The following is a 6000-nucleotide window of genomic DNA, read 5'->3' as shown; positions in this document are numbered from 1 at the left end:
CTTCTACATTTGCCAGCCACGTGTTGCATGATGTCTACATTTGCTCTGTACCCTGCTGAAACCATGCTCTTATCACTTGCAAGCATACTTGTCTGACTTTCTGTAACTTCATGGATTTGACAAATCTCAGTAGCTTTGCTCAGCATTAAATCACTGTTATGAAGGAAAATCTTTACTACAGCACTATTAATACCACTCACAAGCTTGTCTTTTATTAACTCATCTTTTAAATCACCAAACCCACATGTTTTAACTTTGTTTCTCAGGTCAGTAATATAAGCTGCATAAGTTTCTCCTGGCCTTTAATCTCTTGTGTAAAATAAATGCCTCTCTAATGGAACATTTGTCTGGGGGTTGCACATTTCTCTGAATTTGCATTTCAAACACTCGGGGTCTTTCCTTGATTCAGCCTGTACAACAATATGACATTTTCCCCTTCTCCTTCATATACTGCTGGCACATACACAAATGAACGTTGTCTTTCACTGGCCTCTAACCCAGCTAAGTTTAGCAAAATGAATGCCCTGGTGCGTGCATCTTTGTCAGAATAAGCTGCTTGTATATAAATATCATGCTCTTGCTCAAATATTCTCCAGTATTTTGATCAAATACAAGTGGACCTGGTCTGCAAAATGCCTCTGCCATATTAACACATAGTAGTGAAGGCTTTTGCAAGTATGCATGAACACACACACTTATACATATGCCAGAAATGTATGCCAGTACTTGTAACTATGGCCAATAGAAAAACAAGCCTCTGAATAACTGAACTTTGCAAAATAAGTTTCCTGAGCACAAGAATACTCTTGAAATAACTGTATTTTGAGAAATCACCTCTTATCAGTGTGAGAAACATTTCAAAATAACTGCACTGTGCAAATAAACTGGGCAGAAGAAGCGGAGAGTAAGAAACATTTTGAAGTAACTGCACTTTGTGAATAAACTGTACACAGCACACAGAAACATTTCCAAAATGGCTGTACTTTACAAAATAAATCTGTACAGTGCAAGAAACACTCTGTAATGGCAACACTCTGCAAATAAAGACACACAGCACAAGAAACTTCTTGAAATGGCTGCACTGTGACTGCACTTCATGAAATAGTTGCACTTTGCACACAAGAAACTCTTAGGAATAAATGCACATTAATAAACATACACTGTAGGCACTTTTACACACTTTTGAGATACTTTGAATAACTCTAATTATGCCATGAATAGCTTAAATCAATGCAAAATAGTAGTTTATGCTAAAACACACTAATTTGCCAAAAACATGCAGTCGCCTTGCTTTATTTATGCTTAATGTGCCCTTTTTGTCCTTTACTATATTTGTTTTGCTCATTTAATCTCTTTTCATACCCATTGTACTTTTCTTGTGCTTGTTTTACCGTAAACATGCTCGTTTTACAATTCTGAGATAATGCCAAACCCCTTATGTGCTTTTCTGATAATCGTTTTATTAAATATCTTAATTTCGAACATTTTGTTTAATTAATAAACTTTTTGTGCCTCTCGTTTGCTTAATAATGTGCTCTGTGCCCTTGTAATACTACATTTTATCTTTCTGATAAATAATTTGTGCAAGTTTTTATTACCTTTAGTTTGTTTTTGGCCCTTGTTTGTATTCAGTTTACTTAGTTTAACTTCACTGTTAACTCTGCACCTCATAGCTCTGAAAAGCAGTCTCTGGAATCCCGGTTCTGACACCATGTCGCTTGTCTGGTCATGATAAAACAGACGAACATTTTTGGGTTCTGTTCAAGCAGCTTTATTATGTACAAACACATCAGAATTGAGGCTTAGCAACTTTAACTTGGATAAACTTATAAACAAACTAACTTATACACTCATGCATGTTCACACTCTGGCTGCACTCTCAAAATGACACTGCACGTGCTTGTTATTTATATCCATGTGCTATCCTTGGAAATGCTTCTTAAAGGTACAACACACACACTATTCTACAGTAACAAAATGCAAAAATGACGTTCATGTATACATACATTTAATTTAGCTACAATAATAAGAATAAAAAATGTGCACTTACCATGTACAGGTAGTCATGAAAAATCAGAATCAGATGTACCTACAGAGGAGGCATGCTGATGAAACAGTCATAATAAGCATCACAATGCAAATGACATGAGAACTACAAAAAATCCCCTTTGCATCTGCATAATAATGAACATGTCATACAAAAGTCTGTTATACATTTTTATCCCCCCCATCCTTCTCCATACCTCAGCATCTCTTCACCCTCACATTTAAATAGACAGACAGATACACCAAACATTGTTTAATTCTACTGCATATCTGGAAGGTCAGCAGTAGATGCACTTTGTTTGTCCTCCATGTTAACACCACCAACATTTCTTTGTGAAACTCCTGCTGAGCTGTCTTGATCTTTGGCAGTGGACAAAAACTCATCTGCCTCAATCAGTGGTGGCTTGGTAGCAGGACCACTGCCAGTAGCCATTCGTTCCTTGGCTATTGCAGCCAACCTTTACTTCTTCCTTTTTTTATCCTTTATCGTATCACTGGCATGTTGCCTGATTTTTTTTTTCATAATCATGGGCACATACTCCGATCATATCAACATCATTGACCACCTGCTCCCAGATACGGTCGCAAGTGGCCTTGTTACATCTGACCCTGTCCAACAGGAATAAGCTGTGCCACTGTAGTGCTTGTATGATAATTTAATTCTTCGCATCTGTGCATGGCAGTTTATGGGTCCTGATTTCTTGGGCATCATAGACCTGTATAGGAGAAAACAAAAAAGAACAAAAAAAATAAAATAAAATTACACAAGTGACTGTTAACAAAAGAAATATCTATTAATGTATTCAGCCAACATGCACAAAATAATTTTAAAGTTATGACTCTCTATGAGTACAAAATAGTTAATGCAGGACCCCCCACCCACTGCATTAATACAGAACCCCCCACCCACTGCAGAAAAAGGAAAAGAAAACAAATGCTAAAAATCTATAAGGATGACAACAGTGGTGTAACTCTGTAGCACGTAGCAGCATTAACCAAAATAATTTAAACTTTCAATTGAAATGTATAAAAAATCCTTTTGAGTTGCACTGAGGGCAGGCTGATATATTTCTCAGGCTTAGCATATTTGCTAGACTGCAAATGTAAAACCCTGACATTTTACTAATATGTGATTCAACACTTCTCTGCATTAACTGTTCAGAAAAAAAAATCTGTAATGGCAGGTAACATTTTTTTTTCAGAACTATTTTTTTAATTCAAAGAAATAAATAATATACATGGTTATGCCAATAGCAATGGACAAACAGTGCAGACAGTAAACAGATGGTATTTTGAAACATAATGTGTGGTCATAAGCACTTAATAAAAGTATTAATAATCTGCATTGTATAAAGGTAAACATGTCGGTAGGGAACTTACATCATAATAGGGGAGACTGTATAGATCCAGTGAGCTCAATACTGTTATTTGACTTGCAAAACATTTTTTTTCTGCTTTAACAACTGAATTGCTGTAAATGTATGTTACTGTTTTTTACAATGTGACTTATTTTTAAATTAATGGTAGATTACATTTCACAATACCATCTGTTTATTGTCTGCATTGTTTGTCCATTGCTATAGGCATAACTATGTATATCATGGACCTAATAAGCCACAGCATAAGAAATCTCCATACTCTAGACCCAACCCTGTTCAGCTTCAACAAGGGCAAGTCCTGCCTGCTCAGTCTGGTGGACTTCTTTGATATCCTACAGAAAGGTCTGATGCAGACTAAAGATTGGTGTTAGAGCCATGGCCTCAAACTAAATGTGAAGAAGTGCATGATAATACCCTTTGGGAAATCAAATACCCCTGCAAATTACAACATTGATAGTAACCCCCTAAGAGTGGACGCAGTGGTGAGAGATTCATGTACTCAGATAGATAGTAATCTGAACTTTGACCACCAGGTGTCTATGGTGGTGACAACATCCTTCTAAATGGTTCAGCTTCAAAGTAAGGGTTTGGCATCCAGATCTAAGGATGTGGTAGCACCACTGTACTCAGCCCTCATCAGAACAATAATTGAGTACAGTGCACCATATGGCTTGTACCTTACCAGGCACCTGCAACAGTTGGAGCATCCTCAGAGGTTTCTCACAAAAAAAAAAATACAGGGTATAACCAACATGCCATATGCAGACTGATTAAAAGCCCTATCACTGGACTTGGTTTCCTACTGATTATTGAGAGGAGATCTCTTCCTGGCCTTCAAGGCAGTCTCTGACTCAGTCCTGATGGAAATGTTGCAAATTCTAAAAATTAACTGCATGAGGGTTGCCTCCTCCAAAGATTTAAACCTGATCTCTGACATGAATAGAGCATGCTGGAGAGACAGATATGTGTCCCAGAGATTGCCACTCCTGTGAAATAGGCTTCCTATTCATGTGAGGCAGAGCTCTTCCCTGACTACCTTCAAGCACAATCTAGACCAATGGATGGGAAATCAGAAATACACTCCTGGGGTGGCACCCATGTCCCTTATGGACAGAGGCAGTCTGTAAAAATGGTCAAACCTCCCCTTGTTGATCATTATTATCCTTCCGCTAGTAGTAGAATGTTGGGCAAAATCTGAGTAAAACTGGCTAGGGTTGTAAGGGCTCTTGAGCCATTAGCCTAGTAATGCCCTATGAGCACATGAATCTATAATACATGTTTAAAAGTAAAATACCCAGTTCCAATGGTAACAAGTGACAACAACTGACAAGGACATGTCCTTTTATAATATGCATAGCACAACAGCTTCAAGCTTCATTTATTTTTGTTTATACATGATGATGGGGAGAATAGAGCAGTGTTATTGGTTACCACAGATAACTTATCTGTATACACATCTGATATGCAGTAACTGCAGTGTATGTTAATATCCCCTAATGTATCTACTGCCTTAGTTAATTATCTCAACTCAGCATTTTATTAACATTTACACATTTACTGTCCTTTGTTACAATGGTAGTTGTATGCCCCTTTCACATCCTTTGTCAACATGTCCATTTTTATTTGTACACATGGGGCAAGAAAGTCAGCAGGATAACCTTTTACCAAACCGATACAAATTCTTTTTGGAAAAAGTTATTTTTGTGAACAAATCTCATTTTAATTAGCTGAGTACAGTTTGGCTGTTTACCTTTCCCTGCATCTTAATTCTTTTATTAAAATTGCCCCAGCCCATATTATGCTTTCCACATAGGCTCACTCACTAAGTTTGCTAAGTTAACTTTTGTTTACAATGCGTCATCGAGCCTCCAAACAACTTGCTAACACTTCTACATGCTACGAAAATGTGCTAACAAACATGGAGGCTTGTTCAGCAGCATTCATATACAATGAGCACTGCTGCTAATCATACTAACACGCTTCCATTGTGTAGGCTTAACACAAAGTGTACACACTTGTTAATGAATCCCAGGGAAATTCTGGTATGTTTTAGGACTATTCTGTTGCACAACAAAATATCATTCAAGGAAGAAAAACGACAGTTGGAGAGTGTTGCTTTTTATATTAGGCTGTAAGGTAGGAGCATATATTCTCACAGAAGATAAAAAGAGACAGAAGGGCAGAGAAAAAATGATCTGTAATAAAAAAGTCATTTTCAGAGGATAAAACTATTCCATGCAGAAATAAAAGAAGACTGATACACTCTTGTAGATAATGTGAAGAGAGTTCATAATCCATTCAAAGAAAAAGAGTAGAAAACAGCAGGAAAAACGTTTAGATTAAAACATGATCCATCTTATTACAACGCAACAGAATAAATTCAAACAAGCTTTAAACATTTAAGTCTCTTCTTCTGACCAGAATCCTTTAAAACGATTCTACTACATTTGCTTGATCAGAAAAAGACACAGTAAGTGTATTTAGCTCCCATTAAGTGCATTTCCCTTTACCCTTACTCTATCCATACTATACGCTCTTGAATCTCTCAGTAGATTCCATCTTTACCACCTATTCT

The sequence above is a fragment of the Protopterus annectens genome, chromosome 4.part0, assembly GCF_019279795.1.
Source record: "Protopterus annectens isolate FY-2018-M chromosome 4.part0, PAN1.0, whole genome shotgun sequence".
In the NCBI taxonomy this organism is placed as follows: Eukaryota; Metazoa; Chordata; order Ceratodontiformes; family Protopteridae; genus Protopterus; species Protopterus annectens.
The sequence above is the reverse complement of the archived record's forward strand: the minus strand, read 5'-3'. Positions refer to the sequence as shown.